This window comes from Nicotiana sylvestris, chromosome 7 (genome assembly GCF_000393655.2).
Source record: "Nicotiana sylvestris chromosome 7, ASM39365v2, whole genome shotgun sequence".
NCBI classification, from domain to species: Eukaryota; Viridiplantae; Streptophyta; class Magnoliopsida; order Solanales; family Solanaceae; genus Nicotiana; species Nicotiana sylvestris.
Genome location: NC_091063.1, coordinates 3,054,105 through 3,068,398, shown reverse-complemented (window position 1 = coordinate 3,068,398; position 14,294 = coordinate 3,054,105).

Genomic DNA, 14,294 nt, shown 5'->3' with positions numbered 1-14,294 from the left:
TGTTTTGATAATCTAATAAATTTATTGTGAAGAACCAGATAGAGAACCTAACTCACATGGCATACATTTCAAATGAATAATGTCCGGTCTGATCTCCAGTAAATGAATGAACAACCATAGGGAGGAACACAACAGGGACCTAGTGACCTGGTCCCTTAGGGTTCTCCGACAGAAGTACAAGTCAGTGACTGTCCGCAATCATTATAAAGAGGAACACAATAGGGACCTAGTCCCTTAGGGTTCTCTGACAGAAGTACAAGTCAATTGTACAGCTGGAACGTAACAGCAGAAAGTGACTATCTCGCAACTGTTACAAAAGAGGAACACAACTGGGACCTAGTCCCTTAGTGTTTCTGACAGAAGTACAAGTCAACTATACAACTGGAACGCAACTGCACCAAAGTGACAGTGCGGCAAACAGTGCAGCAGTTACTTCTCATTGGGAAGAAGCGTGTACCAAGAATTGACATCACTATCCATTGGATGTCTTTTGTGATATAACAACCTGGTGCAAGGCACAACATTTCACTTGTACATTCAGTGATATTATCTCAAGCATAACAGTGTTCATCCGGCATTGAAGTCACTGGTGTGTCAATAACAAGAAGACAACTCCACTAAGGATCAGTTTCATAATGAGTTTATGTATATCCGTAGTTGAGTTGTAATCTTGTTATTTGTTCTTCATTGTATCTCCTATTTTGCTTTCTTAGAAGCTTTGTCTTAGGAAAACCAAAATCCGTAAACTTCCGAGTTTATGTTGTAACTATGATTAGTCATAAGTTTAAATTTTTTGTAACTAGAAGAGTCACAAAGTGGCTTGTGGTGAGAGCATCACAAGTTAGTTGAAGTCTTTGTAATAGGGTTGTTACAAAGTGGCTTGTAATAGTGAGATTGCAAGTTAGTGAAGTTAAAAGCCTACAAGTGTAGGTCATGGTTTTTTGATCCCCTTGTGTAGGATTTTTCCACGTAAAAATCCCTTGCCTTCTTTACTTCAGTTTTATTAGCATTCTCAGCTTAACCTCATAGAGGACCAGGTACTCTACTGTTTGGTGGACTCATACAAACTAACAAGGTAGAATGAGACTTTCCATCATAATAACTATTTTTTGCATACTGCTTATCAAACAACTTTAATCAAATAAAACACACAACTCAGTACCAACATATATGGATTCTAAGCCATTCTTTCACAGACAAGCTAAGCATATAAAGGCTAGATCAAGAATTTACTGCCCAATTCATAAAACTCGTATAGAAGCACATTAGAAGCCAAAAATGACATGAGCAAATTTCAATTATTTCAATAATAGAAGTATAGTTTTATAGATGCGTACCTAAATCTAAAAGAAGAAACTCGATTAAACCCAAATAAAGATAGGATAAGCAATGAATGGGGCTCAGCCACAGTCCTAGCAACAGTTAGGAACAAACAACCCCTTAAGAACTCGATTCGACTTTGACAACCAACTGGATTTATTCAACAAATTGGCAGAGATTGATATTTTTTCAAAACCTATAGTTCTTCAACTCTTTTTCTTTGTTTGTGAAGCTCGTTTGAGGAGGGAGGCAGAATTGGGTGGCTACTTGAGAGAGAAGAAGAAGATGAAGATGAGGAGGGAGGAGGTTAGGGCTTTTTGTTTTGAGGGAGGGGTCTCGTTTGTTTCTTAGAGAAAATAGGAATTAGGGGACGTCTAGGGTTTCTAAAAGGGCGGGCGGGATCCGTTTTTCGAGAATAGGGGAATAAGGGGGTTTGGTCTCCTAAGGGAATTGGGAAGGGGAAAACAACGTAGTATTAGGGTGATACTACGCCGTTTAATGGTCTCATAGATTAATGGTTTTGGACCGGGTTAGGGATTTGACTGACATGGAGATAAGGCCGCTTAAACTGGCCCAAGTCGGCAGGCCCCTCTCTCCTTTCTTTGTTTTATTTTCAAAATTGACCACTTATCTTAACAACACTTAATTTAAAACTAATTTGCAAAATTAACCCATTTAACTATTTTTCTAACAATTAACTAATTTATTTAGCTAATAATGCATGTAAAGGGCCTAATATATTTTTGGTATTTTTATATTTAAAAATGCAATTAATTATGAGATTAAAATATAAAATTTTAAAGATTAAAAATATTTTTGTTATTTTTTAAGCTTTAAAATGCTACTAAAAATGCACCAAACACAAAATACACACAGAACAAATCAAGTAAAATGTAGAAAAATTTCTAAAATTCTATAAAATAATTAAAAGGTATTTTTGAGATTTTTAGGAGTAATTTTATATATTGGGCAAAAATTACATGTTCACAGCTTCTCCTCTTTGCTCGATAAGATGAAAAGTTTTCGTGCAAAGATATAGTGAGCAATTATGAATAATTCTTGCCGGCTTGACACTCCATGGGAAGTATTTTGAAAAATCTTGACCGAACCTTGCTTCTGAGGTTGCCTACATATCCTTGGCTATAAAAAAATCATGTTAGTGTAGTTCTGGAAGTTTGGTAGCTGGGACTACCAAGTAGCTATGATTTTATTGCTTTGGTTACTTACTGAACTCCTTATTACACTAAAATCATAAATGAAAAGAAACTAAACACGCCTATCAGCTATGAGTTACAAGATTCCTATCTATAAGTCTTCTGAATCTTGATCTTGAGTCTTGACTGGTTCTTCATGCAGACTCTGATCTGAACCTTGATGCTCGCTAGCTGCATGTGCTAGTTCATTCTTCTAAGGCTTATTTTGATCTGAATAGTAACTGCAAATGCTCGTGACTTTTATCATGTCATGAGCAGTTCACATCTTTTAAAACACTTCTTCGGTTTGGATTCACTTCTTTTCTTTTCTTTTATTTATTTTGGATTGAGACTTCTTCTTTTGGCCATCCCCATGCCTCGAGGTAAAACCTTCTCAGACACCAAAACAAACAAACGAACAAAATTTTTCTGCCCCAGTTTTCACTAGAAAAATTTCGTGAGTTATTTGTAACAAAACTTTATACTACCTTATTATTAAAAGCAATAAAATATCGAGTTGGTGTACCCTGGGAAAACATGATTCTTTGAGAATGGTGTACCCTGATTGTCCCTCAACTAAGGATTGGTGTACCTTATTGTGGGGGAAATGCGATAAGGGAATGGTGTACCCTATATTAACAAAGATATCAGGGAGTGGTGTACCCTATGTTGGAAAAAAAGACTAGGAAGTGGAGACCATATGTTGGAAAAGGAGACTAAGGAGTGGAGATCATATGTTGGAAATGAGACTAGGGAGTGGAGACTCTATGTCTAAAAATAAAATCAACAAGGTAATGAATACTCTCCTTTGGAAAAAGAGACTAGGGAGTGGAGACCCTATGTTGGAAAAGAAGACTAAGGAGTGGTGACCCTATGTCTAAAATAAAATCAACTAGGAAGTGGAGAACCTATGTTGGAAAAGAAGACTAGGGAATGAGGACCCTATGTCTAAAATAACATCAACTAGGGAGTGGATACCCTATGTTGGAAAAGAAGACTAGGAAATGGATACCCTATGTCTAACAAATCAATTAGGGAGTGGAGAATGTTGTAAAAGAAGACGAGGGAGTGGAGACCCTATGTCTAAAATAACATCAACTAGGGAGTGGAGAACCTATGTTGGAAAAGAAGACTAGGGAATGAGGACCCTATGTCTAAAATAACATCAACTAGGGAGTGGATACCCTATGTTGGAAAAGAAGACTAGGAAATGGATACCCTATGTCTAAAAAATCAATTAGGGAGTGGTGTACCCTATACTACCATGATTTTGAACTTTCTTTCTTTTCTTTCTTTTTCTTATTAAGAGAATGAGTAAAATGATGAAAAGAATTTGGAGAAGACTTCCATTTTTGGAGTGCTGCTGTAGAGTTATTTCAGTCTTCGTGCAATTTCTTTTGGTCGCACCTAATTCTTGCAAGGTTACTTTTGGATTGCACCTATTTCCTGTTTTTCAAACAAAGAACAATTTTTAGTTTAAAATGGTGGTTGGTTTTGCGGCCTTGAGTGTTTTAGTCACTTGATCTCGGCCTGGCTTCTTTGATGATGATTTCAACTGAACTGGATGTTTCCTGGATTTTGATTGCATTTCTGGCCCCGAAGAATCTTTGGCTTTTCCAAAATTCGCCATGATGGTATGTCGCCTGGGATTTAACCTTTTTCAACTTTATTTTGCCTTTATGGGCATTTGACTTCTTTCTTCCAATTTTTAACTTCAGAGTATTGGGAACCTTTGGCTCTTCAAACTTTGCCAAGACGGTTAGCCACTTGGGACTTAAACTTTTCAATTTCATTTCTCCCTTATAGGCACTTCAATTTGATTTCCTTTTTTTGAGAGTTTTTTATTTCAAAACATCAGCCACCACGGCCAGTCGGGGTTGACTTGATGCCCCTTGCCGAGGGTAAGTGCCTCTTGAATATTAGCTTGTATCAAACAAAAGCCTTGTAAACCAGTCTTGCTATCCCTTCTTTGCCTTAGTTTTTGGAACAAAGTTAGACTGAAAGGGATTCAAAGAAAAACAATCAATGGAATGGAAAATGAGTTTAAACAAGAGGTGTCCCTTTCGGGGAAAGGAAAGAAGTACTAATCTGGAGTACGTGCGGACTACAATGAACATGACATGCCTTTTGGGACTGGATGCCTGATCTGTGTAAATCGTCCGACTCTCAGAAATTCATCACAACTTTTGCCTCAGAACCGAGAAACCTTGACCCAGACTGTGTCAGTGCCAATGGCTGTAAGGATCCTCTTTTCGATCAGTGGCACCCTGATAAGTAGGGATTTTGAACGCTTATTTGCTCTCTTTTACTTGTTTTTAGCTAAAAATGCTTAAAGGTATTCCCGGAAACTAACGAAATGTGCTTACTTATAGAAATATTGGAAAACGAGCCAAAAGAAGTCAAAATCAACTCATAAAGGAGTCAAATATGAACAAGAACCAAAACATGGCAAAAAAGGGGCAGCAGTGCGGACCACATAATTCTAGTGTGGCCGCAGAAGGGAGATTTAGAGAGTTGTGTTTGGACCAGCTAAAGGCATGCGGACCACACCAAAATTGTGCGGCCGCAAGAGGTCTATTGCGGCCGTAGTCATTATTATGCGTTTCGCAAGATTGAAGAATCAGAGAACTGTTTCAAGTCCAAAAGTAGAGAGTGCAGACCACACCCACTTTCATGCGGACCGCAGAAGCCCTGAAGTTCCAAGCCCAAATTCCCAAGTGTGCGGACCGCACGATAATTGTGCGGACCACACCATTATTATGCGCCCGCACAAACTTCGCAAGGGCATTTTTGTCAGATATTTTCAGCTTAGTATAAATAGAATATTTTGTCATTTTTAGGTTATGTTCGATTTTCAGAAGTGCACCTGAGCCGTTTTCTTTACTTTTTAGAGTAATTTTGTACTAGTTTAACTTCTAAGCATTAGATTTTCCTTGTCTAGCCAATTATTATGCATTCTATCTTAATTTCTTCTGGGATTTCTTTGTTTTCCATGAGTAGCAAAATTTTTATCTAGGGTTGTGGCTCAATCCTAGTGTGGGTACTTAATGGATATTTAATTTAGGGCTTATTTGTGATTGGGTTAGTGATATTTAGCCCTGTTTATGCTTGAATTCTAGAATTAATGGTTGCAAATATTGATTCGTGCTTATTTGACTTAGTCTCTACTTGAGAAAGAGAGACTAGGTATAGAAAAACTTGGCTAATAAGGAATTGGGGTGAACTCAAGAAAATGATAGCCTCAATTAAAGGGTCAAATCTAGAGATAGTAAGACCCGACTTGAGCATACATCACTTGATTTGTGCAATACCCATTTGGGCTTTAGAAAGCCAAATTGGGCAAAATCAATCAAACTACCGAGAGGTATAGAGTGGGTAATTGCGTGTGATTGCTATATTATGATCCCGACTAATCAAACATTCCCTAGAGTTTACAACCCGTTAGGTAACCACCTAGGTGGAAGTCACGACCCTAGATCCTTCTTGGGAGGCAACCTGTGTGTCTTTTTTATTTCTTTTATTTTTCTTCTTTAGATTAGATAGGCTTTGTTTGTGCTAACTAGTTTTGAAGTGTATGCAGGAATAGATGTGTATTGCAGGAACTATGCAAGAATATTTGGCTAAGTGTCAAAATACATGGTCTCTGAAGTTGGCCAGTCAAAAATGCTTAATGAATTGCGGTCCGCACTAATGCTGCGACCTCACTCATTTCTGTGCGGTCCGCATCGAGACTTCTCAAGGGCAGGTAAGGAGTGCGGACCGCATCAAAATTATGCGGCTGCACTCAGTTAAAAATCTAGGGCCCACGGGTAAAAAGATAAATAGGGCTTCTCTCATCTTTTTATACTTTTTGAGATCTTCTGAGCCCTGAAGCTAAGATTGCATAGTAAATTTCCCCATTGCTCTCAAATTTTCCCACATTTCATCACCTGCATCTTCATTAGTGGTGTGTTAATTCCATCTATAGATTCTTCATCTTTTGTTTTGTTTTGTTCTTTGATTTAGGGTTACTTCCATGCCTAAAAATGTCAATGTTTAGTTGTTTTTGCTTAGAATCATGTGGGTAGCTTCTTGAACAATAATTGGAGTCTAGGTAATTAGCTAATGATGTTTGATTTCTAAAACCATGTCGATTTGAGATCAAAATTGCATAAACCCTAAAACAGTGCCAGTGATATTTGAATTATGCAAGAGCACACACTTTTGTTCAAACCACACTAGAGGCTATGTGGCCGCACATACTTTTGTGCGGTCTGCAACCCTCTGATTATGGAAATTGTGTGCATGAATTGTGTGGCCGCACTCAAAATTGTGTAGTCCTCAGTGGACTTGTGCGATCGCACTCATTTTTGTGCGGTCCGCACTGATGAAACTTCAGAGACCCCAGTAGTCTGAACCTGGGGTTGTGCGGCCGTAGTCAAAATTGTGCGATCCGCACTCTTGGTTATGTGGCTGCACTCATTTTTGTGAGGTCCGCACTAGGTAGTCTGCGGCCGCACTCACTTTTGTACGGACCTTACTGCCCCTTCTGAGAATGTTTTGCTGCAACTTTCAATCATACTTCTGTATACATTGTGAGCTTCAATTGTAACTGATTTATAGTTCTTATGTATTGCAGACAATGGTTCTCTCACGTGGTAGAGGAGATAATCACAAGGTAGAGCAGAACCCACCCAAGGCCGGGGTCGAGGCAAAAGCAATATCCCTTTAGCAATCCAAAAGGTCATAAGCAAAAAAGCCACAGCCAATAGAGCCCCTGATACCTCGGAGACCAGTGAGTATGTCCTATCCGGGGAAGCTTCTGAGGGTAACTCCGTGCAAGAACATCCGGAATTCCAATCACAACAAATCCCTGGGAGTTTCCATTTGGTCGATGAGTCTTCTAAAGCTGCCAGTTCGTCTGAAGGCTCGAAAGAGGGTAGTCAAGATTCTGAGCCCTCTTACTCACATGCTCCATCTGCTCCAATCAACTTAGACAATGATGATGATATCCCAGACGATGGTAGATGGGGCGATACCGCAGTTGGAGGTTTAGATAGGTCGAGGAGGCCGGAGATATTGAAGGACAGATTTATTAGTGCCAAGGCCTTTGCAAAGTTTAGGGAATTGTGGACATAGAGGTCTCTCACTCTTGAGCGACAATTTTTATGAAAGATTTGAGAAAATACAACCCCAATGTCCTAAGGCAATTCTAAGAGCGGAAAGGATGGAAATAGTTCACCAACAGCGCTCTAGATGCAAATGAGCACTTGGTCAAAGAATTCTACGCAAACATTGCTCACATCAAACAAGGTACAAAGGTGACCAAAGTCCGCAATCTGAAAATCTGTTTCGATTCCTTTGCACTGAATTCATATGTGGGGTTTGAAGAAGTGTAGGCAGTGCAGTATTTGGAGAAGCTAGCTATGGGTGATGCAGCTCACCCGTGGCTAGCTGAGATTCTGGCGACCAAAGGGTCAACACCTTCGTAGCTCACTGATCGCAGCATAATCTACACCACTAATAAGTAGCGAGAGAGGGTCGCAATAGCTTTTACCCAATTTTGGGTCGGGATCGATTTCAACAGAGAGCTAGAAATGGAGTGGTATATCTATTTAGCTTAGGATTGCACAGAGTTCCAAATTGCACTTCTCATAATTTTTGGGGTTTTCTTTTAATTCTACTTTTAACAAACTACAAATTGTAAATTAAGCTAAGAGTTAAATGATACGGGTTGTTCAAATAGTTAAAGGCACTAGGGTAGTGACATCCGCCTAGGTGGTTAATTGAAGGGTACTTGAAACTGAGGCACAATTGACATGATTGAGGAGTATGATATAATCGTTGCACTACTTTACCCACTCTACACCTCTCGGTGGTTTAAGTAATTTTGCCCAATTGAATTTCTCAAGACCAATTGGGTATGCAAATTTGCACAACCAACTTAGGGTTCAAGTCGGGTATTACTCTCTCGAGGTTTAACCCTTTTATTGGGGCTATCAATCTCTTGAGTACGCTCCAATATCTTGTTGGATCAATTTCGGAGACTTAGGCTCTCTTTCTCAAGAAGAGCCCTAGTCAACTAAACACAAATTAGTATTTGCAACCACTAATTCAATAATTAACCATGAAATTGATCCAAATATCAAACACCCATAGTCAATTTAGCCCTAAAATGCAAGACCCATAAATTACCCATACTAGGGTTGAGCCACAATCCTAGCTACTCATATTCAAAGAAGAAAAATAAGAAATAGATGAAGATAAACACATATTAATTAATTGCTAAGTTAAATACAAAGATTCAATGATGAAAAGTAAGTAAAATTTCCCAAAATGGCTACAAGAGTCGTTCCCACGAGCGCAACTGCTTCTAAAATCTATCTGATGACCTAAAAATGGAAAAAGGTTCTATTTATACTAAGCTGAAAAATCTGGACAAAATGCTCTTGCGGGGTTAGTGCGGACCGAACGTAATGGACTGCGGCCGCACTAGGACTCTTGGCTTCAAAATCCAACTCCCTGAACTCAGGCTCCGCGGACCTCACAGAATGGACTGCGGTTGTGGTGACTTCTAGTGCGGTCCGCACAAAGTGGATTGCGGACCGCATTGGCTTGAAAGCTCCAACTTCAACTTCTTTGAATCTTGGCTCTGCGGACCGCACAGAATGGTAGTGCAGCCGCATGGACTCCAGTGCGGACCGCACTAAATCTAGTGCGGCCGCATTGCCTTTTAGACAAAAAAACATGCTCTTTGAACCTCCTAACTGGACCTATTTTGCCTGAGCTTGTCTTTTATTTGGCAGTTGTGTAGGTTTCACTTCTTTTGAGCTTATCTTTGACATCTTGTCACTTTGTTGATCAAACCTGCAATCAAGCACAACTTATGAGCCTTTTGAGACTATTTTGTCTGAATATTTAACCAAAGCATAAGCAAGAAGGAGTATAACATGTGTCAAAATCCCTAGTTATCAACTCCCCCAAACTTAAGCTTTTGCTTGTCCTCAAACAAACAAAATAAGACTCACCCTTTAAGGGAACATCCAAAAGAAATTCAGTTGTCCTAAAGCAACCTCAACTAGCATCAATTGGGACTAACAATTGTCCGCAATACAAATGAATCATTAACAACATTTATTCTTTGGAAAACCATGGATCAAGTGCGACACAAGAGCATTAAGAGTTGACTCAACACATCAAAGAACTCTTTCAATTACTTTGGTCATTGTGGAACCCAAACTCACACATCTCAACTCTCCCTAAGCAAACCTCACCTTTAGAATAGTGGCACGCAAAATGAGGTTAATGGAAATTCACTCATCTCTCTCAAGAAAAAGTCATGAGTCTGGCTCTAAGTACCATAAGCTTGCCCCTTATATGAGTATCCACTAATGCAAGCTTCATTCAACTCAAGATCGTATAGGGCTTTTGTGGAGACATTGTAAAGGCTTTTGGTTCAGGGTAGGAAATGTTTTGGTCTAAGTGGGTTCCATCTTCCCTTAAGCACTTCTTTTGATTCATTTGGCATCCATTCACTTGACTCTTTGAGTCATTTTCACTTCTTTCTAAGGTGTTGAGAGACACACTGTCACTCTTTCTTATGCACTTTAAACCTTTTTCTCCTCTTTCAACTTTCCACACCTTTCATTCTTTGTTTTTCTTGAATCCATTTTTATTCTTTTTCACATTGATCATTCGTTTTGTCTTTTTACTTTTCTTTCTTTTTCATTGCCTTTCATTTTCTTCATTTTTGTGCCTTTTTACCACTTTGTCACAATCCTCGTCTCTCCCCCCAAACTTATATTTTTTCCAAGTGCTAAAGGAAATATTGGGTGCCAAGAGAGGGTATCTTTTAGAACGGGTATAGGCTTGTATCATGGTTCTTGAAAGGCTCAAAAGGGTTGACTAGAGATCATATCATTGGTAGGCTATGGAATTGTTCAAACTATCATTTGGATCAAAGAGAGCCTATAATCATGTCTCAAGTCAAAATGCACTTATGATTTCGCTTCAACGAATATTCAGGGCAAGTTCTAGAACAATGGCTCGGGAATTGGACTTGCAATTCAATTACTCACCACACAAGCTAAGGGGTTGCTAAAAACATAGAGTCGGGGGCCCACAACGACCTTAAATACGATTTGAGCACATAATGGTCCCGAAAAACCACTTGATGATTATCGGTCAACACAAGAGTCTCAAAGTCATGACTTTCACTATCCTAAACACAACCAATTGTTTTTTACCATAAGATAAAAGGCAAATGTGCTAGGCCCAACTGAAGCTTTGTTTGAGGCACCCTTAACTACTAACTACTAAAGACCAAAAAGAAAAATGGACTCAAACCCTTAAGAAGGTTGTCACGCCATCCATCATTGGGAAGAGCCACCCGGTTCACACAACACTCCACCTTTGGAAAGAAACGTGGAATTAAGAAAACCAAAGGCTTATTGTAAACTTCGAAAACAAAAAGTTATGAATCACAAATAAGAAGCTAAAAACAAAAAAATTTGCGAAAAATAGAATAAATATATATAAGAGGGGATTTGTCGAATATACAATAGATGGGGATAAATATGTACAATGTAGCATAACTTTATATACAGATCAAAAGTAAAATAAAAGTATGATAAATGTAACGAAATATCAAAATTATATACAAACCAAAGATAAAAAGATAAAGAAAGCATAAAAATGTATCAAATATATATACAATCATCCAAATGAATAGTAGGGCATACCCCCTCAAATGAAAGCTGACATTGTCCCCAATGCCAACTAGTCTAAATAAAGCATCAAAAGATAAGAGAAAAAGGATATAGGAAACTCCCTAAGGCCTGTCTGTCTGCATAGGGTCATGTGTGGTCCCTGGGTCCTCTCTGTGCTCAGGGACCTTAGACTAGTCCCTTGTGGTCTGCTACTCTGCTACTAGGACCTGGGACTGGACCTGGACAGGCTCTGTAGGTATTGTATCATGTGGTTGACTGGAAGAGGTCTCCTGTTGGTCAGCTAGCTAGATGACTGCATCATCAGCTCGAGGGATCATCATTTTCCTCTTAGGAGGTCTCTGTGATTGCTCCGGCTCTGGATGAACTGCTGGGGCTGGGTTCTGGAGCAATAAATCTAAAGGCAGGTGATCTGCCTTCAGTTTGTCTACATCTGCTCTCAGCTCCTTCACGGACTCTTTAGAGGCCCATGTCTTCCTCAACTTCTTGTGCTCCTGAGCAAGCTCCTTGAGAGCCTTGCTATGTGAATCCACTGCCTTGGAGAGCGCTGCTTGAGTGTCGAGGATCTTCTTCTGGTTGTCAAGTATCTCCTTAAGCGCATCCTCTATCGACTGTGGAACCTGTGCTGGCTGAGGTGTCGACTGAGCCTCTACCACAGTAGTGAGTGTGGACAACTTGGATGAGGCAGTCTGCATCCAGTTGTTTATGCTAAGAAGCGCCTGGCTCAGTCGGTGAGCAGTAATAGGATGGGCCCGGGAAGATGGAATCTCCGGGCCTTCTGAGGTGGATGGACCGGCAGGAGTGGCTGTGGATGTGGAAGGACCGGGAGGGATGTCTGTAAAAGTAGAGGTAGGCTCAGCAGGAGCCACTACCACAACTGGCTCTTCAGACTATCCAGTTGGGGGTTTAGCGGTACCTTCGAAGTTCTTTTTTTGGGATTGTCATCCCCCTGCATGTTGTACCAGGAAAACGGGGCCTTCGCCTTGACCTTGATGTCATAGGGCCTCTTGTCCACATTCAGGTCCCGGAAGTACATTGTGAGAAAACTGTGGAAAGGACAGTTCTGGTCATGCTCCGCGCCCACAATAGTAATGATTCTGGACATAACATTCCCCACATTGATGGGATACCCTGCCATGATAGAAGCCAATAATACAGCCCGGTGGAGAGGTAAGGTGTTGTCATGGGTGGTAGGGTCCAACCGGCTGCAAACAAAGGTCTCACATCCCCTTGCATGAAAGTTCAAGCTCCTTCTCAATAACTTGACTCCAGCAGTCAACCAGTCGGGGATGGTACCTGGGATTGCCAGGTACTGTGCTAGCCATGGACGGACCTCCTCGCCCATTTCCATCTTCGCCATATACAAGGTCTCATCCTCCTCATTGAAACCCAGGTATTCATTGATCGACTTCCCATCAAACAACACTTTTAAGTTCCGAACCTTGGTCACTCTAGAACCCTTTTTGATGTGGGCTACATTGCAATAAAATTCCTTGACCAAGTGTTCGTTGGCGTCCACACAGTTATCCATAAAGTGCTCTCAGCCCACTCTAGTCCTAAACTGTCTCTACACGTCGGGGTTGTGAGGTAGTAGGTCTCTATCTATGAAGCTCCTCTCCGAAATCAATTTTCTCACCGGCCACCACTCCCGAAACTTATGTTACGCCACCTCACTCACAAATCTATCTTCCTAAATTTCGGGCTTCCTAGTTCTAGCAATGCTTCCCACCTGAGGCTCACCTCCTTCAGCTACCTCCTCATTTCCATGTACTTCCTCCTCACCTCCTTCTGCACCCTTCCCGGGTAATGAAGTTGTGGAAGAGGTGGAGTATTCCCCACTACCTTCTACTGAGCCCTCAGATGACTCAGAAGAAATGTTCACTGATGCTTAGGCAGCGGGGGAAGTGGGAGGAGTCTCTCAGTCTGTGCCTCTCCGGATACGGGATGTATTCTGGGATTGAGTTCGAAGAGATCTCCCGGGAGGGCTCGTACTCACTTCCCGACATGTCAATGGCTCTGTCAGTAGCTTTTATGGTCTTCCTTATGTTTTTGATGTTTTGCCTAGCTTGGGGAGTGAGTTTGACCATTTCTGTTTCCCTCCCCGGGAAGATTCACATCTGTCGGGTTGTTTCGAGCTTTTTCCTTGTTGTTTAACCATAGCCTTCAAGCACAATTAAATGGACTCGTTAATATTATTGCAACAGTTGAAAGTAGTGTTACAGAATGAGTTGCAGATCAGGCATGAAGAATTGCAGATAGTTGCAGAAAATACCCCAGTGCAGACCGCACAAAAATGGAGTGCGGCCACACAGGGGTCAGTGCGGACCGCACAAAATGGAGTGTGGTCTGCACAGGGGTGGGGTTCTGAATACCCACCCTCTGTATCTAGCTAGCGCGGACCGACAAAACAGTAGTGCGGCCGCATAGGGGCCAGTGCGGTCCGCACAAAATGTAGTGCGGCCGCACTGTCCAAAGTTCAGCTTCCTAGAATTCATCAGTGCGGTCCGAAAAAAATGGTACTGCGGACCGTACAAGGGCACCGCAGACCGCATAAAATCGAATGTGGTACACACTACGTGCCCAGTTTTGTCACTAAATTAGGGTTCAAGGATTTTTTTTTAAGTCCAATCTTTCACCTAATTAGTGTTCCTAAGTGGTTGCCCAATTCATTAAACTAACTAATTCTAATCTAATAGGAAAAAAATTAACAACCCTAACCTACTTAATTAAAGAAAACACGGAAAGCAAATAAAACTAGATGAGAAGAACAAAAAAATAAAGGAAAAAATAACAAAATTAAAGCCATGAAAGAGAAATTAAAGCACCAGATGTGAGATGAAAAGGATGATAACAATTCCAAGCAATGAAGTACGAGTAAAGAAACAAAGGAACAGTGATTTAGGCTCTCAGTTTCAAAAGTTACAAAAAGAGTAAAAGGAGGGCCTCAAGCCCTATTTATAGAAAAGGACCTAGGGCCCAGTCTCACCTACCAGTGCGGACCGCACAAAATGGTTTGCGGTCCGCACTGAACTGTTATGTTCAAGCTTGAGAAGGCAATGCTTTACGGTCCGTACAA